At 37.4% G+C, this 12,231-nt stretch overlaps 1 protein-coding gene across 2 annotated transcripts in view; it reads right to left on the bottom strand.

Moving 5' to 3' along the window:
* The window catches only part of BRINP3 (BMP/retinoic acid inducible neural specific 3), a 203,547-nt gene that overhangs the window by 92,814 nt on the left and 98,502 nt on the right, over positions 1-12,231 (bottom strand). The window lies entirely within an intron of this gene.

Below are 12,231 nucleotides of genomic sequence, written 5' to 3'. Positions count from 1 at the left end.
TCCCCTGAAGGTCCTAGCTAGATGTAGTGCAGCAAACAATCGAGGGATATCTGAAACAAAGCAGTTGCTGACAGCTCAGTGACTAGGATGAGCTAGTAATACTTAATCGATACTAATATTTTGCAGTACTTTTAAGTCCATAGTTGTTAGCAGAACCCAGATAAATACGTTCTTGTACAGCCCTTCTACCTTCCAGCAGCCTCCTGTTTCTCTTGCAGATCCGAACTCTCTTATCCCAGTCAAGATTAAATTTAACCGCATAATCGGTGACAATTCGGCGCAGCTCCTGCCTTTCCTCCCAGACACATTCTTTCAGATGCCATTTTTTTTAATCAAAAACAAATTGGAAGAATTATAGTAGAAAGGGCTTTATGTAACTTACCTGAAATGTAATGCAATTTAACAGTCAGAAGCATGAGACTAAACAGATCCCCACAGTTTCTCAAAGACTCTGCACATCACCAGTGTGCCTACATCGGTATTTGGAAATCGCTGTTTGAGAGCTGTGGTGCTTTTTCATTTGAGTCATCAGGTTTTATGTTTTCTCTCACAAATTTACTTTCCTTTTAAGAAGCTATAAAGCCAATAACTTTTTTTTTTTTTCAACTTTTATGGAATGACTGCATGTAGGAAGAGATGAGAAAAATTACACACAAATATTTTCTGTCTTTAAAATTAAAAAATATTAATTAGGCATATTGACCATATTCATACAGGCACTAAAACCAGTGAATTACCCTGCACTGTAAATATACTTTTCAAGTGAAAGAAAAAAAGAAATAAGAAAAACTGTGGGTTTTTTACTTATATTATGTGCTTTCTGGCCATATTTGAGTGGGTTTTTTTTTAATTTCAGAAAATATAGGACAATCGGAGTTTCTGAACAGACCATCAAGAGAGAATTGCTTTGACAGCAAGAAAAGAATACAAGTTTTGTAATGTAAAATATTCATTTTATACGTTGATGAAACCTTTTCTTCTAAACTTGATGTCTGACTAATTGTTTGCATCAAAGCTGAGGTTCAAACACAAGAATAATAGAAAAGTTGCAATCTGTGTAAAAGCTAGTTTGCTGCTAGCCTTCATTCAATTTTTAAGTTTTTAAGGACACAGAAGGCCTCCGTTATCCTCCCGTCTGCCCCTTTTTAATGCAGTCAAAGGAATGTTACCAATTGGCTCTTGCTGCCTCTGTCAGCAAATTTGTGACTGGAGAAGAAATCATCTCCCAGAGAAACATCTCATCCTGACTTACAACCGGATGCTAAAGATTTCTCAGAATTTGTCAACAATCTGTTGTAGTATTTAACTACAGAGAGTACATTTTATTTTCAGCTTGAACATTGCCAATTTCAGTTTCCAATTTCTGGAGCTTTTAATGCATGTCAGGCAGATTAAAAGTTTTTCTAAATACTAGGTACATTCTGTGAAACTAATTACAGCTCTTGTCTGAATCTCCTCTTGATCTTAGGCTAAGGTGATTGCCTTCTTTTGTGTTTCTTTGTGAACTGGGGTTTTAGATGATACATCTTACAGCTGTTCTCCAAAAGTGGCAAATGATTTCTTGGTAAGAGTAAAACACAAAATAATGGCCTCATCCATAGCAAATTCAGAAGTATTTCCAAATTGAGGTCCTCTTATTCTGCTGCAAGTCCTTTATTTACTGAATCCAGGGACCGAGTGATTCTAACACTTGGAGAAATTTGTTTGGCGCAGTTAAGCAAACTTGAGTTCCTTCCACAATTTTTGCTATAGAAAGATTGTTTTGATCTATCATGCTGTTTCAGAGAGAGGAAGTAGGCTAATGCTTTTCTAGAATTTTTCCATTCTTTTTTGATTCAGAGCATATAAATGGAAACAATTCTTAGTGCAGCAAGTCATCATCCTGTGAAGTTCACTGCTGAGGAAATGGAGAGAGTAGAATATGGAAACAGTTGTTTTTTTTTTTTAAAAAAAAAAGATGATAGTTTTATAAACCTGCCACAGACTGAGCTGGAGCTTTTAGAGAACTTATAAACCAGCTTTCGTATTTTCCTGAAGTCTTTCTTAAATGAAGTGTTTTGGAATATGAAGAGATGAAAATCTAACCCCTATGAGAGAAACAAGGGGAAGCTTCACCTCTGAAGATAAAAGGGGGACGCGGGACACCAAAAGTGAGCTGCCTGGCTGCAGGAGCAGTGATACCTAGCTGTGGACAAGAAAGAAGTTATTAGCAGCTTCTCCAACAGGAAACCTGTGAAAATTATTCAGAAATAACTGCATTTATGAAAGCAAAGTGTAGGAACAGGGAAACCTGGGCTGGAGTTCAGGGTGGGTGGTTCGTGTTATTTTATTTTTAGCAGATTGAGTGAGGAAGCTTTCACAGACACTTTCTGGGTATGTGAGAGTCACTAGTAACTGCCATCCTAAAATCAAAGCTACTTTCTCTTTTCAGAAGTTTCACTGTAAGTAAAACCACATCCTTATCTTCCTTTTACACAACTTATATAAATATGTATATTTATATACCTGTAGATATAAGTTCTCTTTCTTCTCTTGATTTCACCTTGCAAGCAGCAATATATGCTCTCCTATTTCCCTTCCCCTGTCTTATCACACAATAAAGCTCAACCTTTATTTACCTGTTTGTCTTGCAGTCATTCTTTCTAATACAAACTCACCAGCCCTCCAACGATTTTTGTACCAAATGTGCATTATTCTCCTTTGGAAATCACGCCCTGTCCACTGCCAAAGGCAGGTTAGCAGGCCTGACAGAGTTAATGATCTTCTTAATAGAGAAAATACTGCCTTCCAAAGTCACTGGAGTACCATTCATCAGAAGGACACCTCCCACAGAACAGCATGGCATCAGTGCCGATTGCTGGTCAGGAAAACAAATTATGTGCTGAACACAGACACCAGAGGTATTAGAAGCTTATTCTTTTCTCCTCTTCCTCTTCTCCTGTGGAAGAGCCAAGATTAGCAGCTGTCATGGCGCTATCAAGAAGCGAAGATTTAATAGCAGGTTCCCTGTGCTGCCCATCTATTTCCAGCCCAAACAATATGTTAACCATTGAATAGAGTTCTCTAACGCTCAGGGCAAAGCCTGTTGTTGAGATGGATGATGGCTTTGAGTTCCTGGGCTTGCACAAGAGAGAGGAAATAAGTCACTCTGGCTCCTAGGATGAAGCCTATAATGGAACTGCGTTATTATCATAAGTCCTGCCAGAGGCCATGGGCAGCATTCTCTCCATCTTCCTGCATACCAGAACCAAATGAATGTCCTACCAAAAATCTGTTTCCTGGCTGGTTGGCTAACACATACACAAGAGCCCTGAAGCCCAGTAGTGCCAACTCTGCCCAGCTGTACCGCACGAATGGCACAGCCTCTGCCTGGTGAATAGAGTCTCCTGCCATTTGTTTCACTCAAAGTTAGATTGAAGAACGATCAGTCAAGGAGTCAGTGTTGGGTAGAAACAAGCACAATTTAAAATACAGTTTTTATGTCAACACTATTTCTTTTATTATTTCCCACTATTTCTTATATGTGTTGCTATGCTATAACATTCAGAGTGATGTTTAATCTAAGAATAATTTTCTGACATGAAACACCCCTTAGTAGAGTATTGTAGAAGTTGTGGACATGTTTTCATCTTGAAAGAAGCTTAAATTGCATGTGGATCTGAAAGTAATTCTAGGGCAGCAAGCCAAAAAGGGCTGTCCGTGTCTCCCTTGAATGTCAAGCCATAACTTTTTTTTTTCCAAATGTGTATATAAATTATACATTTTCTTCTACCACTGCATTCATTTCAATACATTTTAAATCATATGGTATGGGGAGATATAGGGAAAGCTCTATATAAAACTTCCAGTTGAAGGAAATAAAAAAAAAAATGCTATTGTACTCTAAAATTGTAGCGTGTAGAAGATTTGAAATGGGAATATAATCTCTCCTATTGCAGATGATTAAGTCAGAGCCTACAAAGAGATTTACAGCGAGTCTGATGGATTCTTAACCACAACAGTCTCTCCTAAGGTCAACCATAAGCAAAACGGAGCCCAGGCAAAATTAGCAATGTTAGGCTTTATTTTAAGTAACTTATGTGTTTTATAAAACAATATTAATGCCAGTAAGCACAAATGTTAACGGATAGTGTTGTGGCATAGTTTGGAAAGCACTCTTGAAAAACAGACTTCATATGATTTTTAATATTAAAGAATTCTTCTGTGTTCCTTTCTCTTAATGTCTGCCAAATGAGCCCGCCCCACTCTTGGATGGTGAGAAGGTGACTGCTTCAAATGGGCTGGAATGACAGCGGGATTCTGAAGCCAATGTCTTCCATGCAGCTGCAAGTTGATCTGTTGGCAGAACAGCTCAATGGGAGAATATATGGTGGTTTTCTCCACCGACCTGCTTTCAAAAGCTGACAATTTTTTAATGCCTGAGGCCATAGCTTTCATAAGGCCAAGATGATACAAATGAAACTACTACCGTATTAAACTTCAGAAGAAAAAGGTCAACGAAACATTACAATGCTCCTGGTTTGCATCATGCAATGATCTGCCACAGGGGCTCGTGTAAACTTCCAGCTGCGCAGACACAAAGCAAAGACAAGCTCAACTGCCTGGCTCTGATAGGGGTCATAACACTGTCAGCCACATTTCCTCCATCCTGTTCAATGTAAAAGCTATGGATAGCTATCGCTGTTGGGAGAAACTGTACGCAGGCTCATTTCTCTATAAGAGACAGGCTCAGAGTGGAGCGTACGTGCACCACTTGGTGCCAACCACACCACGTTCCTACAGATTTCATAAAAGACGATCCCGCAGCAGTAATATCCCGTTACCTTGCAGTAACCTACTAGCAGTTCTACAACAGTAACACACACGTACGGAAAATATTTGCTATCAGAAAAAAAAAAAAAAAAGAAAAAAAAATCTGCCTTTAAAGACAAGATTCACCCAGATACAGACAGAACCAGAATCAGGTAATAACTGAGGCTGTGTTATTCAGATTGTCAGGTAAAAAAATTCTCCTTACCAGCACAGCTCATAGAACTTTCAATGTCTGTTAAAATCAGTTAAGCGATGGAGAATCTGCCACAACCTTTGCTAAATGTTTCTACAGTTGATTTTTACTGTTCAAGGTGAAGAAGAAGGGAATTAGTTATATCTTGACTGAGCAGCCTTCTGAAAAAAATCACAACAAATCTGAAAAAAACACAACAGCTTCCTTTGATGGGAAGAAGAAGAAGCAGGGCCTCATAGTATAGAATACATCTTATCTATGTCTCTTAAAATTGTCAATTACCCAGACATGGTGATTAAAGAGAAGAAAATTCAAGGTATAATTCAAGCTCCTTTTAAACATATTCCCTATTGCTGAAAGGGAAAATATTTCTTCATTAATTGTATCCTCATCATTGCCTGGCATTTTCCCAAAGTCAAAACAGAAATGTTTGCTGAACACATACATATTTTCCATATTATTTCTTACATCTATACTGTTTTTTAACTTATAATGAATAAGCACTATCATTAGGATTTCTTTTTATCTTAAGATACCATTCCTTTGAAACGTCCTAGTAGTATTTTTGCCTTTCTATGCCTTTTTCATCTTACCAGTTTCCTAGAACTTGAAATTCTACTTCCAGAACTAGAATTCATTAGTATCAGCTTCACTATCTTCTTGCATTATGCATATGAAATATGTAGAAATTTATGAACAAATTTTAATTAAAAGTATATACATTATCTATCTAGAATGTACTCAGATTTATTTCTTTTTTTTATGACTACTTATAGCCAGATGAAATATATTTGTTTGAACTGAAACATATTTGTATGAACTGTCCATCTAATACTGAGGAACTGATGAATTAGCTTGTAAAATTCTGCCAGTTTGCACAGATTCTTAAAACAAGGATTAAATTCCAAGGAAATAATTAATTAGCTCTACATATCACAATAATTAGTCACGGGGAGCAGAGGGCAAAGGGAGAATCCCTAGTAAAACCTACCCTTACCCTACATCTGAAATGGAGAATGACTGGGATACTTGAGACGTGTTTCTTACAGCCTGAGTAAGCAGAACATAGATTTGGCAGCTTTTTTTATATTTCTGGGGTTTGATTATTTAGATGTGCTCTGGCCTGTAGGTATTCCTTGCTGTGTTAATGAGAATAACAATATGGATTTACAGCCTGCTAGGTAAGATGCTGGCATTTTTAGAGTTAATTGTCCATCCAATTAATGACGAGAAGTCCAGTTGACTATTCATTATCACTGGCTTATATATTTATTCTGCCCTGCAAGAAGTACAGGTGTCACGGTTTGTCACGTCTCCTAGAGGGATAAGAATACTGTTCATTCTCCCCTTGACAGTGTCAAGAGAGTTTCTAACACCTCGTACCTGCAACGCTCAGACTAATCTGCAGACTTGGCAAGCTCAAAACGTCCTTTTTTCCCTGTTCACATCCTCCCATAGGAGTAATTTATTATCTAGGCAATAGGTTTTATAAAATGATGCATTTACTTAGACTTGCAGAAGACTAATGAAATGAAAAAAAAATCCTCTGACCTGAAGATTCTTGCATTTCCTTCTGTTTATTTTCAACCCTCATGAAAGCCGATGTTGTCTAAAATTCAATGTGATGAAAAGGTATGGATTTACGTTTTGTAAATGTGGTATACAAACTGTTTCCTGTGTTTTCCACAATGCACTCCTTACCTTCACTCTGTTTCTCAGAAGATTTTTTGAGAAGTAGGTATCTTGCATATACTAAAACTGTAGTTAACCTTTAAAACTGAGAGGTCTGCCTTGGAGAAAATTTTTTTGACAAAATACAACTTGAAAAAGTTATGAGAAAGAGAAACAGAAAAGTATATTTACAGTCTTTTTATCTAAACTTATGAGCCAATAGATATCATGGTCCTGCTCCTGTGGTTGATTGTACATTAACAAAATCTAATGACTCTGGAATTTTATAAGAAAATGAAGAAGTGTCTGGAGCTCTCACTGAGAAGGGGCTTTATGGCTGTTACTGCTTCAAAATCAACATGAAAATCAGATTCTTCTGCCTTCTCTTCTTGTCCTGACTAACATTAAAAAGTAGGATCATGTTTCTTGTAGAGACAGGAAGAAAGTTGAATCTTGGAAGTGTTTTAGTGCATGAATCAACATAGGAAAATACAGTTTGTGAAGAATGAATCAGTCTAAAGATCTGTTGGAGAAAATAGAACATAATAGATGATTTATTGATTCAGTGTTGGTGGATAATACCAGATGAATCACAGGGAAAACACAAACTGCTAAAATTCTTCATCATTACGTGCTACAGCTCATCGTCTCACAGTCTTTGAAAAGTCTTTTATCACTATTTTCATAATTTCTACTTCAAAACTACAAATATGATCTGTTGTACCAGGCAATAGAGAGTCATATAGACAAAATCAAACTGTGATAAATAATTTAAAATTTAAAGGCACTGCTTTTTATTCACTCAGTTTCTTATTTGGAAAACTGAGGCACAGTAAGGCTAAGGGTACAGAGTACTTTGAGCAGGCATGACCTCCTTCTGTCCTGCACTGAGAACAGACCAAAAAGCTTTATGACTTGGCTAGTGTGGCAAAAATTGTGAACTCTTAAACCCTTTGAAAACTGGGATGCTCGGTATTGCCTTAGGCTCGGTGCCATGGAGACACCAAACTCCCATCTACTCAAACCAAAGGCTGATATTGCTCCTGTCTCCTCAAACTGGGAAAAGGTACCTTAAATTACTGGCTTAAAACAAAATACGTATTCTCAATATATTCTCAAACAAATACTGATCCAAAGCCTTATGTACAAAGCTATACATAATGTCTGGAAATGCTTCTTTTCCAGTAAAAATGTTGCATAAACTTAAAGAATCTTCTATAGTGTAGATTATTTGGCTCATTTTCTGTACAATTTATAAGTTTATCCTTGCAGAGTGCATGCCAGAAGTCCTGTTTACAGCACCGATGGATGACGGTTACTTCACTTGCACTTCAATTTATAAAGGCAGTTTTTTTTCCCAGCACTCTGGGATGAGTCTGGCTTTACACGAGTGTAAATCTCACAGACATATACCTAAATGCTGTTTTGATATTGTAAAATATAACAACTATTGCTCTTTGTAGCAATTCCAGTTGAAAGCAGTAGAACGTAAGCCAAAATATCTTCTGAAAATATTTTTGTGTGTTATTTGTCTGCTTATTGCTTTGCTCTTGGGGGAATGTGCTGCTGATCTGCTTTGCATCTAAATGTTATCCTCCTCTCTAAATGTTCTTTCACTGGTAGCAGGAAATGCTCAGATCTCACAAAAAAATAAAGCCAAGGATTCTTATTCAGCATATAAAAATGTTTTAATTTTATTTTCTGCCACAACAAAGGATGCTTCTATTTTAGCACAACTATTTGTATGAGTTCCAAATTAAATTTGGAGCTCTGGTTTATTAAAAATGGTCCTGATTTTATTTTTTTTTTCCAGTGGTGTAAATTGCAAATATCTCTAAACAACCAGTGGAATTACAACAGTGAGCTAAACAGAGAATCAGGGCAATAGACTTGTAAATATAGTTCCAGATTAAAACCGCAGGGCTTTCTAATGCTCTTAACTAAAAAAAAGTGGTGAATGGGAGCTCAGTTACTCATGTCTGCAGCAGAAACAGGTAAGTGTTAAACATATTCTCTGAAAGAACCAAACTTGTACATCTGTTACATTTCATTTTACTTTCTGTCCTTGAATGACATGGATGTTGAGATTATGCAAGGAAACAAGACTTTCAGGATTCTAGGGCTTGTATAAAACTGGGTAGGTCAGCTTATAATACTTACATTGGAGGCTTTGTACGCAACTAGATCTATTCCAAAGCTCAGAATACATTAAAAAAATGCTGAATAAAAGACACAATCCCTTTACAGAGTCCAAATACGAGCTTTTTTAAGAAGCTTCAGATAGAATGAAGCTCTGCTTTGAATTTTACTACTGTAAAATATATGTATTGAGAATGCATCATTATGAAATTTCTATGTGTCTGCATCCATTTTATTATCCCTCACAGCACCTTTGTAGAGTAGGTCTGAGGGAAAAAAAAAAAAAATTATTGTGAAAAGTTTCAAATGAGATATTAGCACTAGTGGGAGATAAAAGATTATTTATAATGTTACATAATTATCACATAAACAACAAATTTTATGTATCATACCATAAATACTGACACATACTGGGAAGGAATGAGGCTTTATGCACCCAACAGAGGTTGGAGCAAGAACTGGAGAAGAGGGGCATATTTTGCAAAGAACCAAGGGAAGCAATACACGGCATGTCCTCACAAACATTTAGCTGTGCTCGGTTACTCTGTCTTTATACTAACACAGCTGAGCAAAAGCCCGTTCTGTACCACCAGTATCTGTATTAACAATGTCATTACTGTGCTTGGGCTAACAGCAGCATCGTCAGAAATGGTGGCTTGTTAGTGTGAGTGAAGTGCCATCCAAGTGCAGATGTACTACTGGTTCAGCTTGCCGGGGTCAGAAGCCTTCCTTTCTCTTCTCTTCCATTTTATTCATGAAACAGGAGTTGTAACTTGGGAGGCAGCGTAAGGTATGCGGGCTAGTTGCAATAAAGAGGAGGCATAATTATTTAATTAAAATTTGCAAAAATATTATTATTTATCTTCTAGGTGTATTTCTGTTTGAGGATGATTAGCCAATGATCTCAGATTATTAGCCACAGTATAGCAACTGTGCTTAGGACCCCGTTGTTCCGGCTGCTATCCTGCACTAAGCTTTAGATGATGAGGGCCTACATGAACGTTACAGTATTTTCCTGGAAATGTTGCTTAGGAAGAAACAGAATGCAACACGGCTGTACGACTCTAGAAATAGAGCCAAGATTAAATGGCTTCCCAAGCCATATGCCCAGCAGACGTGATGGTATTTTTGTCCAACTTCTTTGTGTAAGGAGCAACGCTGGGCAATTACTGGGCATTCTGTCTTGGCCACAGTAAACTTTACCTTAGCTATTAATGTCTTCGCCAGAATGATTTCCATCCTATTGTAGAATACACCAGCTTTGCAACGGTGCCGGGAAAAAATACCAGTGCCCCTCCACAGTGCGTACTGTTTCTCATAAATCAAGATTACACGTTAAATATAGTCCAGTGTTTTATATATAATAAGAATACGTCACATAAAAGCAAAGAGGTGTGAGGCTAAATGAAGTAATCTATACGGTAGTTATGAACAACGGCAGGGCATTACTACAACTCTGTTCAGGTAGGGGCCTGTGATGAGTTACAAAATCATGCATTAGCATGGAACCCACACAATCAACATCTGTAGATACGTTCATCCTCTCTCAGTTAGACCTTCTGTGGGGCAGACAGCAGCGATTCTTGATGTGTCTCGGACGAGGTCAGAGTGAGCTACTGCACCATACGTGTGGAACAGTTTACGTCACCCTTGAACATGAGACCAGGTGAAAGGATGTCAAAGATGATAATAAATTAGGGGTACAAAATGAGCAAACAGCTGAACAGCACAGAACCAGAAATCTCCCTTCCATTAGACTTTTCCCCTTACTCTTCTTGTAAGAAGTTGACACACAAACAAAGGTGCAAAGCCACATCCTCCCTACCTCCCCTACATGTCAGTTACTTCTCTACCAGGAAGAAAGAGATATTTCTTTTTTGATTTTCTGGCAAGAGTTCAAGCACTGTGTCACGAGATTTAAACAAATGCTCAGACAGATAGAATAGAATTACCCTCTTGATTGCTCCTGCTTTTTGCTTGTCTTAAACCTGACAGTTCTGCGGGGTTGAAATTTATTTCCCCCTACCACAGAGTCACCTTCAAGTGGTGAATAACTCTTTCTCTTCTGCGGGGGTCAGAGATGTCCACATCCAGGGGTGGCCTTTAGCAAAAGGTCTTCATCCCACTGAAACCAAGGCAGAAAAAGTAGAAAAGCAGGTCTCAAAAAGAAATGTATAGCTGCCACAAGAGCATTGGGTTTCCTCAGATGTACTCCTGTAAGGCAGAAGATAAATGGAGTCCATATACTGCTGCCTCTTTGGGGGCAATCTTGTCTTCATGAAGGTTCCTCACTGGCATGTCATCTCCCTTGCTATGACTAAGCTGCAGGGAAGTACACACTGATACAGAAACCTGACCAGAATTCCAGCCTGTGTTCATGGGTTAGTTGTTTTGGTTTTTTTTTTTTTTCCAACCAAATTAAGGCACAGGGAGAATTCATGGATATCCCAGTCTGAATGTGGATGAGACTAAAAAATGCCCTCAACATGAAGAATTAGGAAGCACTCTGACATAGTCATGAATCCTTGCATCCTTTCAGGAGAAACTTGACCCAGCAGCAGTTGCACAGAAAGGAATAAACACTTTCTTCACCTCTTTAACTTAAATAAGTTCATAAGGTTCACTGCCAAATGGAAACTATTTAAATGTTAATTGGGACAGCAGGTGATTTCATTTGGTCTCTGATTTTTCCTTGAAACAGAAATAAAAAGAAAATAAAAAGAATTGTAGCAATCCAAGCCTTTTTTTTTCCCTAATAAATGCTTGATTTTGTGTAACTGTTGTTCCTATGCAGTATTGCTGCATCATGTGAAAATTAAACCGATTACTGTAATTGAAGGAAATTACAGGAAAAAAATACCCTCCACATCTTTACATCCATGTCATGCTAAAGTTAATTTTCTGAACCAATGAAAAGTTAAAAGAATAAAAGGCAAAAGTATTTAAAATTGTTATAAATCAAACACTTTTCAGATACATTGTAATTTAAATCTGTTTGTTCTCATTCTAGTTAATAGTTTAGTCTATTTTGTCTTCTGTGAGAAAAATATATATCATAAAACTTAGGAAACATGCAAATTTTGGTTTTGTAGTGGAATTTTTGTAGCATTCTGCATACATAAATGGCACTTTTACAACATAAGTAAAGAGCAAAGATTTTTGCATAGAATAATTTAAGACCTAACTGCAGGCTCCCACAATCTTCTCCTTTGCACAGAAACTCTGTAACCCCAATAATCATCATGAAATTAAAAAACTATGTGCTTTGCATCAGCTAGGAGTCTTTCATGCTGCAATTTGATCTATCAGTATCCATCTAAAGTCCCAACAATTTATGAAGTTTTTGTGTATCTTTCTACAGGAAGAGTGATTACAGTTGTAGGAGCATGACCTAGAGCCCTTCCAAAGGGAGGGTT

This window comes from Chlamydotis macqueenii, chromosome 8 (genome assembly GCF_036417535.1).
Source record: "Chlamydotis macqueenii isolate bChlMac1 chromosome 8, bChlMac1.mat, whole genome shotgun sequence".
Taxonomy (NCBI): Eukaryota; Metazoa; Chordata; class Aves; order Otidiformes; family Otididae; genus Chlamydotis; species Chlamydotis macqueenii.
Note: the sequence above shows the minus strand (reverse complement) of the source record. Positions and strands in the feature narration are given on the sequence as shown.